The sequence below is a fragment of the Pleurodeles waltl genome, chromosome 1_1, assembly GCF_031143425.1.
Source record: "Pleurodeles waltl isolate 20211129_DDA chromosome 1_1, aPleWal1.hap1.20221129, whole genome shotgun sequence".
In the NCBI taxonomy this organism is placed as follows: domain Eukaryota; kingdom Metazoa; phylum Chordata; class Amphibia; order Caudata; family Salamandridae; genus Pleurodeles; species Pleurodeles waltl.
The window spans coordinates 515,445,087-515,463,378 of NC_090436.1; positions in this window are offsets into that span (position 1 = coordinate 515,445,087).

The following is an 18,292-nucleotide window of genomic DNA, read 5'->3' on the forward strand; positions in this document are numbered from 1 at the left end:
GATTAAAGACTTGCTTATAGATTTTTATTTGTTGCCTTTCCAGAAGGGTAGCATCTTTCCCGTATTGGGCTGCGCTTCCGTATGTAATTGCTGGAAGGAATTTATCCGACATAACCGACATTAGTGGTTTATATGATGGGCCCTTTAATCTTTTAGCAAGAGTGCAGAAAGCGAACGCCAAGGCTTTGCACTTCTGTAGAATATACTGGTTTTGCGGCACAAAATTGATCTTATTGTCTACAGTAAATCCAAGATATTTGTAACTGCAGATCGTATCAAGAGTGATACCGTTCAATTTTATTTTATTTGTAGAATTCAAAGAGCAGCCTATTGACATTGTTTTTGTCTTTGAAGTGTTAACCTCTAGTTTGTTTGTCTTTGCAAATTCGCCCAAGGCACTAACCAGCCGTTGCAACCCTATTTTTGTGTGGCTTAACAGAACAATGTCATCAGCATACAATAGATGTGTTATTGCCAGACTTCCCATCCTTGGAGAATGCAAGTTGGTTGCGTCTAGTTTTGCAGAGAGATCTGCCATGAAGAGGTTAAAGAGGTGCAGGGCCAACACGCAGCCTTGCTTTAATCCTATATTTGTTGGTATTCTCCTGGAAACTTTTGAGCCGTCTGTTACCTTGATTCGTACCCAACTTTTGTCATACAGCAATTCTTTGCACCTCAAAATTCATTCTTGCAAACCCCAACACCGTAGTTTGTTCCAGAGAATTGCTCTGTCCACACAATCAAAAGCACTTTTGAAATCCACAAAACATATGTGTACATTTTTCTTTAAGCACTTTGCTCGGTTGGCTATATCTCCTAGCGTAAGAATGTTAATCACTGTGCCGTAGCCCTTCCGGAAACCAGTTTGATTCATAGGGACCAGGTTGTTTAGATTAGACCAGGTGAGCAGGTCTGCTAGGATTAAAGAGGCAAAGTATTTGGCCTCACTGTCAATTAGAGCTATCAGCCTATAGCTAGCTGGGTTTGCCCTACTGCCTCCTTTGTATATAGGATTAATGATGGATCCTTTCCAACTCTCAGGAATGGTACTGTTCGACTTCAGCATATAATATTGACAGAGTGGCTGATCAATAATCGAGATCTGCCTTAAATATGGCTTGGGGGAGACCGTTAGGGCCGGGAGCCCCGTCCCTACGGCTCCTTCTGATCACCTGGGCTACTTTATTGGCATTGAATCTCATATCACTCTGACGAACGTCTGTAGGTTTTAGTGAAGCCTTCAGTTGTTGATTTTCTACAGGGGGTGGTTGGCTTGAAAAAGATGTCTAACAGGTAATCCACCCATTTATCTTCTGAAATTGAAGTACAGTTTATTATTCTTGCCTTTCGGTCTATTTCATTCACTGACATCCAGAATTCTCTTAAGTTGAAAAGTAATTTGGTCCAGAAATCCTCCTCCTTTTGGGTTCGTATTTGCCATACCTGTTTCTTATAATTTTTCCGTAGGGTTTTTATTTGGGCACATAAAGATTCTGTAGGAGGTCTGTCTTTTGTGGATCTGATTTTGCGTCTCAGATCCTTTCTTAATTCTAAGATATTTGGTGGCATAGTTAGTGGCCTCCGGTTATGATTTGGAGCTTGACGCCTGGCCGAGCCAAGTGATGGTACTAACTGTAGAAAGCTGTCCCACACCTCCCCACGAGACATCTTGGCGTGCTGTTGATTGAAGCAGGGTTTTTATATTTTTGCACAGCTGTGGTAGAGAGGACTCCGTCCAAAACATGCGGTTTAGATTGACAGAGGTTACTGTTCCTAATTCATTTGTAGCTGGAAGAAAACACGGAACGTTCCAAGTCAATTCTATATGCTGAAGCGAATGGTCACTGTGGAGAGTAGGTATGATTTTGAATTTTTTTTAACATGTGCCAGCAGGGGAAGAGAGATGGCAGTATAGTCAATTGTAGTTGCAGATTTTGCACTATGATGAGTAAAGCTGGGCTGGGCCTTCCACCCTGCCGTTTAGCACCCTCATACTCAGATGTTCTAAGGCCTCTACCAATTGCTTGCCCCTTATATCCAGTTTCGTCTGTATTGATGGTAACTGTGGTAGTACTGACCAAATTGCATTTTCCGCTGCCAATTGCTCGTCCGGTTCTGGAGTATATATCTGGTTGCTCTTAAAGTCGCCTGTTACTAAGATGTCCCATGTTGGATTAACGCACCGTATCTCTTCTACCTTTTGCAGTAACTTCTCGAAGAGAAGTACTTTACGATGTTTCCGCGGATGGGCGTAGACATTAAAGATAATTAGTGGAGTGTGACGATTGAAACTAAAATTGATTTTTATTGCATGTAAGTACGTCGATGAGAAGGCCAGCTGTTCTGTTGTGACCTGAAGTGCCATAGAGATGTATGTGGCTAGACCACCACTTGCCCTGCCTGATTTGTTTGATTTTTCAGCTCCGATGTGGTGTAGAGAATAGCCTCCTAGTTCTATCGGGTCTACCAGCCATGTTTCTTGCAGCACTATTATCGAGTAATTGCAACTGGACATTACTGTAAATCCTTCTGTGATAATTGTTTTTTCTCCCACGATGTTCCAGGACATAATAGTAACGGTCGGCCTTTGATCTGTATCCAGTGCATTGCATATGGTGGGTCAATTACTTCTCCTTGAATTTAGGGTCCAACTTCTCACGAAACTTTGAAGGATAAATTGATTGGCCCCTACAGAGTGATGCAGAAAATGTATGATGTCAACAATTTGGTTGACACTTATCCCACCAGAGAACAACAAAGTGTGCCCCAATGGAATCCAGCTTACGCATGATGCAACATATATTTGATCAGGACCATATATTTTAGGTGACCGATACTGCTACAAGAATATCGGCCCATGCTTCTCACTGACACTGCAAATTTGATTAATTAAATCTTGATATGGTATTTACAATTCAGAGCTTTGAATATCTCTTGGCATATCAGCAAGAGTGAAAAACAAGCATGTTGGGTAATTTGGAAGTTGTATACTTAATACAACAAAAAGGGTTATTCCTTGAAACTGATTCAGGCCAATTTTACACATTTCTGCATTGTAAACAGAAAGCAAAACCAACTGTACAAGCCCAAGTCATACTTCTACTGAACTTGCACAGTCAAAATTTAGGCAATGGCAGAAGTTGAGAAAGATAGTAAGCCGATCCCAGAGCTATTTCCGAGTGATGAAAAAGATGGTTCTGTAGAAGGGATGAAACACATCTCTGGTCTGACTCCTGAATAGCAGGTGGAATAGCAGGTGGAGAGATATTTTTGCTAAACTCATTTCTTTGTACTCACTTTAGCCGAAACTCCAGCTGTGTTTGTGACTTAGACCGTGCAATCCGCTTGTCAGTGAAGATCAATCTTTACAATAAGTCATACCTGGTCTAGGAATGCATCAAGATGTAATTGTTCAAGATGTTGTAAACAGAAGACATCGAGAACCACCGTAGTCCATGGACCAGTCCTGTGATATGACTACTATGTTAGGGTTGACAGAACACTGATTTTGCTTGGACTATTTGGTCCTTAATACCAACACAATGATGGATGCACTTCCTATTCCTAGTGCTGATGAGCTTGTGGATAGTTTAGGCACTGTCAAATCCAAGAGTACTGTCTACCAGCAGCTTCTAGCAGACTACTCTGGCTGCCACGTTTAAGGACATGTTTTTAAGGCATGGCCTATTTTGATCTCTGAAGTATGTGGAACAAATGCGGGTAAGGAGGCAGGTAGCCCTAATGACCACAATAGCTACCACTTTTCAAGTGTGTCAGTCCTCTGTGCTTTGGGCACATGGTTTTGAATGGGAAGACCCACACATTCGAGCTCCACGTCCAGATGGTAAACAACTGAGAGTTTTCCATTGAACAGACCAAGGGAAGGGCTTTATTAGGTGTTAAAGAATACTACAGATTTTTTATATCCACATATGGAACCATGATTGAACCCTTGACAGCTCTCACTTCCAGGAAGCAGCTCTGGATATTGGACTAAACTACAAAGTCAAAAGTAATTTGTTAATGCAGTGCCCATGTCCTTAAAAACTCTGAGACAGGTTTAAGAACCCTTAGCATCACCGGAGCGTCACTTTTCATGATGCTCTGGTGCTCTAACCAATGCTCCATATTTACAAGGGGGTGTAATGCCACTTTTTGCAGAGTTATGCCTCCTTGTAAATATGGGCCCCTCAGACGCAGTTTTCTGCGTCAGAGAGGCGTGCAATGGGTTTTGCAGTCGCTGTTCCACCGTAACGCCCACTGCTTTTGATGCTGCCGTAGATTTATGAGAAATTGTAAATCTGTGGCAGCTCCAAAAGCTAATGCCACCCCAGGAGTGGTGTTGGCATGGCAAAGCGAGGAGGAATGCTATTAATCGTCCTCAATTTTTAATTTTTCTATGTCTGCAGCACACATAGAAGAAGCAAAATACCATTTATGATTGTTTATGTGCCGGAAGAAACTGCCCCTCTTGCAAATAAACAATCATTCCAAAATTACACTTCTGTACGCTTTGGTACGCTTTGGTACTTATATGTGTACTACATTTGAAGCACACATAGAAGTGTCAAATCACCATTATAGATTGTCTATGTGCAGGAAGGGACACCTTCCAGCACATAAATAATCTATCCCCTCAATGCAGACACCCTTGCACTATGGTGCAAGGATGCCTGCATTGGTGCAGACAGCTTAGTTCAGCACCAGTACAGGGGGAAATGCACTGCATGAATATTTTCACACAACTCCCATGGTTTTTGTGCATTTTGAGATTTACCAGAACTGGTAAACCTGGCAATGCACCAATAGATTCACTTTCTTCCTCATTCTATGTGTGCTGCATTTTGAACCATACATAGAAAGAGGAATATGCATCTCAGGATTGTGTTTGTGCAGCAAGACGCAACGGTGCCTGTATTGCTGCTAGGCTGCCAAAAGGATGGCAGTGCAGGGGAAAAGGCAGGAATGTACTCTTTCCCTGTCATGCATTGCAGCGCAGCAATGTGCCTCACTGCAATGCATGACTTTTTTTAATAGGCCTGTAAATTTACGATCCAGAAGGGTCACAAACCCTTCAAGTAGCCCATGGATGGATTTGAAGGGAGAGAACTCCAAGTTGATCAGTGGTTGGTCTCTTAGCAAGGATTGCTATTCATTGCAAAGCACAAGTTATTACTGCCGCCCAGAAATCAATATGGACTTTCCAAACAGTCATCCCAATTCAAGGACCGGGCTTCTCCAGTGGTGGAGTAAGCCTTGAAAATGTTATGTGGAGGGGGTGGGCCTTTATTTGGTCAGAAATGTCTCTGGATGGTGAAGAACAACATGCATCCCTGCTCTGAGTTCAGCATGTAGCAAATCTCTGGATATTTTTGATTTTGGCTTCAGCACACATCACAGTCACAGGTGTGCCCTGAATGCCTGTGAGGAACTGGATTGATACCCAGAGTGTGCCACTTTGGTCCAGAAGGAACACTATGTGCAACCTACATTTACTGTGGAGGTCTACCATCAGCTCACCTGGGTATAGAGGACAGACATCAAAGAGAGTGATTTTATCTGCAGGACACAACTGTTTACCTTTTGCCTTCATGTAGATTAGTTGTCTATGACTTCTTCTATTTTAAATTGCCTGTCATTCTCCTGCGTATATGCCATTTTTAGGTCCATATGTGCATAATTTTTTTAAATGCTGCCACACTGGCAAAACCCCGATGAATAATTTTGTGTATCTAGTCACATTTGTTATTCCACTATATTTTGTTTAGATACTTTTCCTCTAACCATACAAATAGCTGCCCACCCATCCATAATTCTTATAGTCTGTTACACTAGTGGGGTGCCATTTTTTCCCACCCAATTGAATTTCACTGCTGCATTAAAAACTAAGCTACAGTATATTAATAGGTTTATTTTAATATCCTTGTCTCTATCCTATCTCTAGCACCCACACTGTACATGATGCACTATCATCTCTTTTCTTTACTACAAATGTCCTATGATTTGCAGAGATATGAGGAACACAGAGGCTTCCTTTGTCTTACTAGTCATGGTCTGCATAAAACTTTCCAAAAACGATCATCCAATTTGGGTTCAGCATGATAAGTTTCATGCAAAGTCCAAACAAAGAGGGGAAGCTGGGCATATGCAAAGGCCATGTACAGCAAGAGATAGCCACTCCTAGCCACCCCTGGAGGGTTCTCCTAGGATGGCAAAAGCTATGTACAGTGGATGTTTGGACACAATATCAAGTTTAAAATAGTGGAAAACAGTAAAAAATATCCTGGCATAGAATATCATTGTCAATACTGTAGTTATTCTATAAACAAGATAATTTTAACGAATAATTATTAAAGTGCCCAAAGCACACTTTGCTTAAGTACGCAAAGTCCCAGTTAGACAGTAATAGTTCCCTGTGGCAAAGTTTATTCTCAAATGTCAAAATGGATGTAGATACAATCTTCTTACAGCAACAGTCGACACGTGTTTCTGTGCCATGATATTTTGTTAAATATTGAATATCCACCCTGGTTTTCCAGGCTAGTTTTTGCTCTACCCACTGCTATACCCACAGTGATGGGCGAGCCTTACCCGAATAGCCCTTGTGTGCTTAGGACACATAGGCCCTCATTACGACCGTGTCAGTCGGTGATAAAGTGTAGGTAATATCGCCAACAGGTGGGGGTTAATAAATATGAAATTATTACCACGGCTGGAACCGCTCAGACAGACAACTACTTTAACACACCGTCCACCAGGGCGAAACCAACAGGCACCACAGCTGTAACTGCCTACAGCCAGGCGGAAGACAATGTTCCGCCCACTGTATTATGAGACACCAATCCGCACCTTTTCCGGGGCGGTACCAACAACATCAAAAGTCTGGCGGAAACACTGCACAGAAGGGAAATGACTCACCTCTGGACACTCAGGGAAGAACCACGCCGCCATAGAGCCCGAGTTGCATGTTTTCCCCATGCTCTTTTACCTTTTGCTCCATTACGAACACCAACACCGGTGAAGACGACCACATTGAGCACTGCCGCCTAGAACACAGGGGAGTGGGGAAGGAAAAAGAAAGTGAAACACACACGCAACACGAAACACCCCCACCCCCAACACCATACACACAGGCAGATACAGTAACATTAGATATACACCCTGTACCCTTCAGGAATAATGCAAGGCAAAAGAAATTGATTAAAGTGAGTGTAATAAGATAAAATAGTATAAATATGTGCTTCAAAATCAAAAAGTATATACCTATTTACAAATGTGGGGACACTGCCCAGTCCTCAATGTCCGTGGGCCACAGGGCCACATCACATTGTCCAAGGCCACACCTTACTCCTGCAACAACACGGAAAGAACACTGCAGGGGCATCAGGTCAAAAATAGACAGGCACCTCAGGGGGACGGGGAAAGGGGGGCCACCCCAGCCACAAGATGGTACAACGCCACTGGTCCTGGAGGGAGCAACATGCCCTGTGCTTGGTCTTAGGAAGTGCAAGGCCACAGTCTTTCAAGTGGGTGATTTGCCCACTGCTTGGTCCTGGGGAATGCAAGGCCACAGTCTTTCAAGTGGGTGATTTGCCCACAGCTTGGTCCTGGGGAGTGCTAGGCCACAGTCTCTCAAGTGGGTGACTTATACCATTGGTTCTGGAGGGGGCATTGTGCCCAGTGAGCTTCATCCTGTGGAGGATGGGGTGAGTGGATGGCTTCTTCCACTACCCAGTGAGCTTCATCCTGTGGAGGATGGGGTGAGTGGATGGCTTCTTCCACTGGTTCTGGAAGGGGCATCGTGCCCTGTGATGCAGATCTTGGGGAGTGCAAGGTCACAATCTCTCACCTGAGTGTCAGACCCACAGGCTTTGCTGGGGCCAGGCCGCACAACAGCCCATGGATGCAAGACTACACACTGTCGGCCAGCGGTGATGGCTGACAGTCGTGGCAGTGGTGGTGCTGCTGGTGAAGCTGGCATTGGTGGGGGGAGGCTCCAGCCCTTCCCCAGCAGCCTCAGACGGCTGCCCACTGGGGCTGCTGCTGCTAGCAGTGGTTCTGGTGGCGGCCCTGGTGGCAGCACTGATGGCGGTGCTGGTGGCGGTGCTGGTGGCGGTGCTGTCAGTGGTGGGGGGAGGCTCCAGCCCATCCCCTGCAGCCTCGAACAGCTGAACCACCATGGTTGGTGGTAGGGGCTCTGACTGAGTCCCAGCACCAGACCTCTTTTCGTTTCTGCCTGCTCGTGCAGTCCCCTTGCCCTTCCTACCAGCAGCTGGGGATGGCTCCTTGCTCCTTTTGGCAGCAGATGGGGACTGCTCCTTGCCCTTCCTTTCAGCAGCCGGGGATTGCTCCTTGCCCTTCCTTTTAGCAACTGGTGGTTCCTGCTTGCCATTTCTTGCAGCAGCTGGGCGTGCCTCCTTGCCCTTCCTTGCAGCACTTGGTACAGACACTCTTTCAGTGTAGTTGCCTGGTGCCCGGGATCCTCTCCCACCTGGAGTAGCTATGGACACTACTGTGCCTGTGGACTGGGTGGCTGAGGTGCTTGCCTGGCTTTTGACCGCCCTGCCCTGATTTGAGGGACGGAGGGGGGAGGGGTAGAGAAGAGGACAATGGTGGAGAGGAAAAGCTTCTTAGGGACATTGGGGCGGGAAGAGGGAGATGGTTTGGGAGTAGAGGAAGAGGGAGTGGTGTTAGAGGTGTCTGTCTGCGGTGTTTGGGTGCAGGTGCATGGGCTGGATGCTGTTGTGAGGTGGATGGCTGTTGGGTGTCTGAGTGCTTGCGTTTGGTAACTTTGGGAGGAAGCAGCACATACAGTGGGAGAGGACTGGATGGTGTTTGTGTGAGTGCCTGTGGGATGAAGTGTGGTGCTTGTGTTTGCCATGTCCACTCTTGTGTGTTGTCCTGGGTGCATGCTCATCTGACTGTGTGCTTGGGATAGATTGGGGTGATGGGAATGGGATTGGGTAGAGGAAGTTGGAGGGGGAGGCTAGAAACAAGGACAATGGCTGCCATCAGAGAGGAGGCTGGAGCCTGGATTGATCTTTGTTGGGCCGCCATGCCAGTGTGAATGCCCTCCAGGAATGCATTTCTCTGTTGCATTTGGGCTGCCAGCCCCTGGATGGCATTCACAATGGTTGACTGCCCAACAGAGATGGATCGAAGGAGGTCAATAGCCTCCTCACTCAGGGCAGCAGGGCTAACTGGGGCAGGGCCTGAGGTGCCTGAGGAGAAGGAGATGCCCACCCTCCTGGGTGATCAGGCACAGGAAACTCGCTGAGGGGCTGTTGGGGGGGCAGTGCGGGTACGGGGTGGCAGCTGTACCTGCAGCTGGGGTGGGCACAGAGGTGTCCGCCACCACCAGGGAGCTTCCATCGGAGGAAGAAATCTGTGTCCGAACTGTCCCCTCCTGTCTCCGCCGTGGTGCTCTCCTCACCCTCCATCCCACTGGTGCCCTCACCGTCGGTGGATTCGGAATCCTGGGTCCTGTGGGATTCAGCTCCCTCCGTCGCCGGTGCCTCTGATCCTCTGCCAGATGATGCTAATGCACATAAGGTCAGGGTCACAAAACAAAAACGAGGGGGAGACACAAAGGATACACTTGGTACGTGGCGCCAACAATACCACCCTTGGCATACACGACACACTCACACACAGGGAACAGCCCTACGCACTAGGCAATGCACTACCAGTCAAAATGCTCTTCACCATGCCATGGATAGGGACACCTAACGCCAATTGCAGCATACCTGAAACCCACAGACCCCTACCCAGTAGTGGATGCCTGCTAGCTTGGTTGGAGTACTTTCACATCAGAACCTTGCCCAACATGGGACCAATCCTGCAATACCAGCCCTGGCCTAGGGGCACCCACAGGGCCCCCACCCCCCATCTGGATACCACCCCACCAGGCGCAAGTTGTATATTGTTGCACTGTGCTCACATCCTTGTGGCTGCTGTGATGCACCCAAGTGCCCATCCAGCTCTGGATAGGCCACCGCCAGTATGCAGGCCATCAGGGGGGTCAGGGTTTGACGGGCACTCCTTCCTCGTTGGGAGGCCATCCCCAGCTGGGCCTCTGCGGTCTTCCATTCCCAGCGTATCATGTTCTCTCATAGTTTCCGACAGTGGGTGCGCCGCCTGCTGTAGACCCCCTGGGGTCCGCACTTACTTGGCAATGCCACACCAAATACCCCTCTTTTGATGAGCGCTGACCTGCATGGAAATGGACACAGGGAAAGATATTAGTCTGATCGTCCTGCCTGTTACACTCATGGCCCACCATTCCCATTCCTATCCCTATTAGCACAGACATGGCCCACCATACATGCTGCCCGCTGGCCAGGGCCCATTCACCACCCACCCCCTACATGAGGCATTCACACACAGCACTCCATGCATTCACGCACCATGCATCATACTCACCTCTTGGTCTGGAGGCCTATACAGCATCCGGTACTGGGGTAGGACCTTATCCACCAGTCGCTCCAACTGCGCTGAGGTGAAGGCAGGGGCCCTTTCCCCAGTCACACAAGCCATGGTCAGTTCCAGACACAGGTCACAGCAGAACATGCAGTGTGGGTCCTCTCCTGTTGAAGGTCAGGTAGCAAGTGAGTGAACATATAGAAAATGGCAGTGACGTCCGTGGCGGTGCATACTGTCACCTCCGGAGTACATCACCATTGGCCAATGTACCATATAGGGCCCAATGTTAACCAATGAGGAGTTGCGCAGCACTTTTCGACCGCCTCCCGCAACGGCGCACAACGTCAGCAGAATTACCTCATTTTCACCTGTCCCTCCATACAGGACAGGCGGATGCCATTTCAGGGGGGGGGGGGTTAGGCCATGGATCCTAACTGCATCACAGTACACAAATGCATCATTTGGACATCTCCAACCAAATACTGTTACAATCACAACATGCATTGAACTGTAGTGGTTGGAATTAAGAGGTAATGACCAGCTGCTCACCATTTTGCCCCATGGATTGCAACTGCTGCATATGACTAGGAGATGGAGACATCCCCTGTGTACAGACCCCTGGTGGACTTGGAAACAATGGAGGACAGGTACATTATCCTCACCTATGGACTGGACAAGGTCACAATCACAGAGATGTGTGCCCAATTGGAGCCTGACCTAATCTCTGCTATCTGTCACCCCACTGTGCAGTGGGCTTGGTAGCAGGAATGTCTCAGCCAATATTCCCAATAGTGCTGGCCAGAGAGTTGTCTGCCCTGATTAAACACATGTGCAGCTACTTCATTGGAGGATTTGGCCACAGTGAAAGCTGATTTCTATGCAATGGCACATATCCCCAACCTTATTGGGGCAATTGATGGAACACATATTGCATTTGTCCCCCAACCCCGGTGAAATGACAGGTGTTCAGAAATTGAAAAAGCTTTCACTCCATGAATGTGCAAATGGTGTGCCTGGCGGACCAGTACATCTCCCACGTCAATGCAACATATCCTGGGTCTGTGCATGATGCCTTTATCCTGAGGAATAGCAGCATCCCAAATGTGATGGTTCAACTCCAGAGGCACAGGGTGTGGCTAATAGGTGAGCCCTGGTTCCCAGCAAGTATATGTTGGTGTGTGGGTATGGTGTGGGTCATAACGGTTAGTTTGTGGCTAACAGTTGTCCCTCGATGTTTGCAGGTGACTCAAGTTACCCCAAACTCTCATGGCTACTGACCCCTATGAGGAATCCCAGGACAAGGGCAGAGGAATGTTACAAGGATGCACATGGGTGAACAAGAAGAATTATGGAGAGGACCTTTGGCCTCATGAAGGCCAGGTTTCGTTGCCTCCATCTAACAGGTGTATCCCTGTGCTACTCACCCAAGAAGATCTGTCAGATCATCATGGCATGCTGTATGTTGCACATCCTTGCCTTGCATCACCAGGTGCCTTTTCTGCAGGAGGAGGAGGCTGGAGATGGTCGTGTGGCAGCAGTGGACCCTGTGAACAGTGAAGATGAGGAGGCAGAGGATGAGGACAACAGAAGTGCAATCATTTGTCAATACTTCCAATGACACACAGGTAAGAAAGTGTAAATTCACATTTAATTGACAGTTTTGTGCTTGTCATTGTCACTGGCAGGCTGGTTTCCCACTTCTATGGCCACTTACTGTACCCTTTGGCATCTGTATTTGCAGATCTTTGTGCCCCACTATTGCTCCTGGTGTGTTGACTGCAGCCAACTACAGCTCTTTCTTATATATACCATACTGTACAGTTGAATTGCAATGTTTAAACCCGGAAAAATGAATACATCGTTAAATCATTTGACATACTCCATACTTGTTTTTTTCAAAGGGTGTTTATTTTATTAAAGGGCTAAGAAGTAGATGGGGTAGTGGAATGGGCTGGGTTGATGATGGGGGAAAGTCCAGGATAGAGTCCAGACTATTTGTATCAAAGGTGCATTGTCCAAAGAGGCATAGGAAGGGAAGCAATGTCAGTTCAAGGTGGACAGGGGGACATTTTGGGACACAAGGGTGACAATCAGGGGTGTCTTATTTCCTGGTGGGGGTCTTGGCAATAGTCTCTGGCTTCTGCCTGGATCACAGGGAACATTTGCGGGGTGGTTCTCCTTCTGCAGGGGTAGGGGTGCTGGTGGCCTGTTGGTCCTGTGGCGGGGCCTCCTGTCCACTAGCTGCAGCAGAGGTGGAGAGCTGTTAATCGGTTTGGCTAGTGTCAGGGGCCCGGTGGTGTGCTGCTGCCTCCCAAATAGTGTTTGCCAGCACCCCTGCTATGGAGAAAAGGGTGGTGTTGATGTCCAGGTACTATCCCTCCTGCAGCCTCATGTTCTCCTGCAACTTGTCCAGGATCTGGCCCAGCGCATCCTGGGAATGTTGGTATGCTCCCAGGATCGTGGTGAATGCCTCCTGGAGAGTCTGTTCCCTGGGCCTGTCCTCCCCCTGTCACACAGCAGTCGTCCCAGCTTCCCTGTTGTCCTGTGCCTCTGTCCTTTGAACTGTGTGGCCACTGCCACTGACCCCAGGTCCCTGATCGTCCTGTGTTTGTGGGGTGGTCTGGGATCCCTGAAGTGATGGGCACACTGCTGATTGACGTGTCCTGGGGACAGAGGTATGGGCCCACTGGGTGGGTGCTGTGGTGGTGTTTCCTGAGGGGGGAGGCTCTGTGGTAGTGTGAGACTGTGCCTGGGTAATCAACTGTCCGGAGGTCCCTGATGGGCCCGGTTGGTCATCCAGATCCACGCGACCAGATCTGCTGTCATCACTGTGGGCCTCTTCTGGGGAGGACTGGATGTTGTTGGCACCTCTTCTCCGGTGACATTGGCTGGGATACCTGTGAGGATGTGAATGCAGTGTTATTGTTTCTGCGTGTGACATACTATGCATGGGTGTGTTGCCCTCTACGGTTGTTGTTGCCCTGGCAGATTTGCATTTGTGTGAGTTACTTTTTGGTGGGGTAGGTGATTCTCTCCAGTGTGCAGGAAGTGGTAATAGGTGTCCATGCAGGTCTGTGAGGGGTGTCCATGCATTGGTGTTGCATGCAGGGCTTGTTATTGGGATGAGTGGGTTGTGATGGTGGGGTATGTGGGCGGTGACAAAGTGTTGGGAGTGAGGGTAAGGGGGGGGTTTGGGATGGCAAGCAGGTAGGGGGGTGATATTGATGGAGATTTGACTTACCAGAGTCCAGTCCTCCTCCTCCTCCTGCCAGGCCCTCAGGTTGCATGATTGCCAAGACTTGCTCCTCCCATGCTGTTAGTTGTGGGGGAGCAGGAGGGTGTCCACCGACAGTCCTCTGTACAGCTAGTTGGTGTCTTGCTGCCACGGAATGTACCTTCCCCCATAGGTTGTTCCACCTCTTCCTGATGTCATCCCTTGTTCTGGGGTGCTGTCCCATGGTGTTGACCCTGTCCACGATTCTCTGCCATACCTCCATCTTCCTAGCAATGGATGTCTGCTGCACCTGTGATCCAAATAGCTGTGGCTCCTCTGAGAACCTGGGGTGTCGTTGTGGTTCCCTGGGTGTAGTGTGAGTGGTGTGGTTGAGGGTGTGTGTGGTGATGTATTGGGGTGTGTGATGTAAGGTGCGTGGATGGTATATAGGTGATGGTGTTATATGGCTCTGGTTGTGTGGGTGCTCTTGCTGTATTTCTCTCTGGTAGCAATTATTTTATGGGTGTGTGTCTTATAGTGGTGTGGGTGTGTGGGTGTGGTGCGTGTATGTGTGTCAGGTGTATGTTTTTTTTGAGTGTGTGTATTTTGAGCACGGCGGTATATCCCGCAATGGTTTACCACCATTGAATGTCCGCCACATTGATTCTTGGGTCATAATGTGATGGGCGTAGTTCTGTTGGCGTAATGGTGTGGATTTTGCTACCGCCAGTTTATCACTGACCTTTGGGCTGGCAGACTTGTGTGTGTGGCTGTATAGTGACAGATTGGTATGTGTGTGTCATAATATGCTTGGCAGTTATCCGCCGCTGCAGCGTTATGTTGGCGGCAATCGGCATGGCAGTAAGTGGGATTTACCACCAATGTCATAATGAGGGCCATAATATTTTGTTTTCATCGTCACCCCTACTATAAGGCTATTTGAATGTGCAGGCACTTAAGCATTGTCACAATATTTTTTTAAGAATATTGTTTAAAATATAATTTTCAGTAAAATAGTTGTTTTTTAAGAACATTTGCATGTGTTTTAGGTAATATAATCATTTAAATTGCTATTAATTGTTTAAAATATAGTTGGTCATTTTAAGTGATCTAGCATTATAAGTAATGTATAGAATTGTAGCGGGTTGTTAGGTTTGTAGAGGAATAGAGAGGGATGTTATTCAGATTAGAGATATAGTTAATTGAATATTACATTTTTGTTGTGTTAATTTGTTTTACATTGAAATATGTACAATTTATGTGTTCTATTTCATTTTGAATTATTAGTAATAATGCATTATTTTCTAGTAGTTGGTTGCTGGATTTTTAGGGGCTCAGGGTCGGAAGTTAACTTAGTAATAAATAATTTAAAAATACTGTAACCTGGTTTGTACTGGTTAATTATTTGCTAATTTGATTATTAATTATGTTGATGTGTTGTTTTTCAGTTGAGGGTTGCTGAGTTTGTAAGCAAATAGTATGGGAAAGTAAATAAAATGCAATGTAATTTAATTGAAAGCTAAATAATTTTTTACCTAACATTTTATTAGTGATTACGTAAGTTACCTAATTTATTAGAGAATATGTAATTACTGTACTGTTTAATTAATTTGTATATGTATTTTATTTTTCATATGTCCATTACATATGTACTTTTTTAGACCAGTTGGTTGTGAAGAACCTAAATATATAATATTTTTATGATAATTGATATAAATATTTAATTTATTATTTGGTAATTAATTATTGATATTGATAATTGTTTACAGAGCGCTTGAATGCCCAAAGGCGTCTTGGCGCTAAAAAACACTACCACTGACTCTGATGGAGACAAACTAGATTAATCAACCATACATTAAGCTTTGTTGACTGGATGGGAGTATAGCCAGGTTTTGAGCCATTTTCTGAAGCCCAGAAGATTAGCTTGGCCTCTCAACTGAACAGGCAAGGAGTTCCAAAGATGAGCTGCCAGAAACATAAACCTTCTGCCTTCCCAGCTTGATCTCCTAAAATACATTCTCTAATTGTTCTAGCATTGGAGGATCATAATGCTTAACTAAGGGTATACCAAATGAGATTTTCCTTCAAATATTTTGGGACAGCTCCATACAATGCTTTGTGGCCAAGGTGGAGGAACTTGAACTTGACCCTTTTCCTCGCCGGCGGCCAGTGTAGCTCTTTTAGAGTTTCTGAAGCAGACTGAAATTTAGGTATATTTTTTCAAAAAGTCTGGCTGCTGCATTCTGAAGACATTGCAATTTATTTAAAGAATAATCATGGGCTTTTAAATATAGGGCATTACAGTAGTCCAATCTAGACAAGATCAATGTTGTAACCACTGTTTTCTGCAACTCAAAAGGAATAAAAACCAGGATTCTCCCAATCTTGAGCAGCAAATAGAAACAGGAAGATGTTGGTTTGTTTATTTGTGCATTAAAAGACAAATTTGAGTCAAATAGAATATCCAAGATTTTTACCATAGATACTGGACTTGGGGGTCGCCCAAAATGAGGTCACCAGCCCTGGTTCCATGAGGCTGAGTTCTTTCCAAACAAAAGGATCTCAGTTTTTGTCAAATTGATCGTGAAACTGTTTTGACTCTTCCAGTGTACGATAGCCCTCATACAGTTAAGAAACCTCAGGGCTACCTCTTCTGTATTGTTAGCAATGGAAACAATGTGTTGTGTATCATCATCACATGCAATGGGGAAAAGCTAAAGGAACGGTTACGTCCTGTCAAAGGAGCCTCATAAATATTGAAAAGTTTTGGGCTCAAAGATAATCCCTGTGGGACTCCACAAGCCAAAGTAAAGGATTTAGATTTCAGTTCTCCCACAGCTACAAATTGTTCTCGATGTAAAAGAGAAGAGCAAAACAGCTGTAAAGCAGGTCCTCCTATTACAATTTCTTCCAGTCGCACTATAAGAATCTAATGGTCAACAGTATCAATGGCCGACAACAGATGTAATAGAATCAAAGCTGCCTTCCATCGCGGTCCAGTATACTTCTTACTTGGTCAGTAACCACCACCAAGGCCAATCCTGTACTGTGGTTAGACCTAAAACCAGATTGTGCTGGATCTAACACTTGGTTCTCTTCTGCGAATTTAGAGATGGTGACATTAATATGTTTTTCTAATACCTTTGCTAACAGGGGAAGACGAGAGATGGGGCAATAGTTCTTCACATCTTTAGAATCTAAGGTAGATTTTTTCAGCAAAGGGAGGATGGAAGCTTTCTTCCATGCCAGAGGAAAAGATCTTACCTCCAAAATGGAATTAAATAACAACGTTAGCAGAGGTACAACCACTTCCTTAACCTCATGCATGATTTTTGGAGGACATGGATCAAACGGGGCTCTGGATTTAGTCTGGCCAATAAGTTTGGCAACTCTGCCTTCTGTAAGTAAAGGAAGACTTACTAGGAAGCAAAGTTCCAGCCGCACCCTCACACAGTGGGACAGGACAACCTTCATGTTAGTATCCTTCAGCTTGTCATGAATATCCTCAACTTTGTTTTTTTAAAAGCACAAGTTGATTACAGAACCCTTGACCGCAGCCAGAGAAGGTATTAGGTGGTCGACTAGGTAGGAGCTCAACTGTTTTGAAAAGCTCTTTAGTGGATTTCCATTCACCGATATTTTCTTGGAAAAAATTAAATTGAGTTTTGAGTAATAAGATGCTTATAGTCTTGAATACACTTTTTATATTTCACTTTCTCTTCCTCGTCATACTTCTTCCTCCACATCTTTTCTTATTTTCTACATTTACGTTTGAGTTCCTTAAGCTACTGAGAGAAACACAGGGCAGAGGATCTTACCCCATGACCCCTAACTAATCTTACTGGGACATGCTCAGTAATCGCAGCTCTGATCCATTCTGCAAGCATCTCCGCCGTGAGTGGGGTATCCTTTGTAAAGAGAGAGTAAGTCTTATTAAGTGTATTTACCAAGTCTGGAATACAAGTTTTGCTCCAGGCTTTAATATTTACAGGGGATGAGGGCTTCTTTGGAGATTTAATCTGATGAGACAACTCCAAACTGTTGTTCACCACCTTATGATCAGACCAAGAAATTGGTACAGCCTCATCAGCCCTCAAACCTGGCATATTGGAGAAAATAACATAAAAAATATGGCCCCCATCATGAGTGGAGGAATTCATCAGTTGAGAAAGGTTCTCTGACTCTTTGCTGGTCAAATTGTTGCAATGAAAATTTAAATCACCTAAAATTGTAAAATTTGAATACTGCATAAAAGGTTCAAGTTTTTCAGCCAAATTGTCCAAAAAGCTTAATTTCAGGCCTGGAGGTCTGTACACCATTGGACCATTAAAATGAGATTGGTTTGAAATGTACACCTAAAAAACATTGCCATGCCCCCTACTAATGAGTTTGGTTCCCAGAGCAGCTCTAGGTAATTTTGAAAAACTATGAAGAGTCTCCCCCCGTTTACCACATCTGTACAATCTCCTGATAGAGTAGCCAGCTGGGAGAGCCTCCACTAAGTCAGGGTCTAAACTCTCATCAGCCCATGTTTCTGTTAGAGGTGTCTGATCTAGTGAGTGCTCTTCCATATAGTTACAGAATTCAAATCAATGTTTGATGAGATATTGTGTATTTATTAATGTGCATTTAAGCCTTAATATTTTTCCTGTTGGC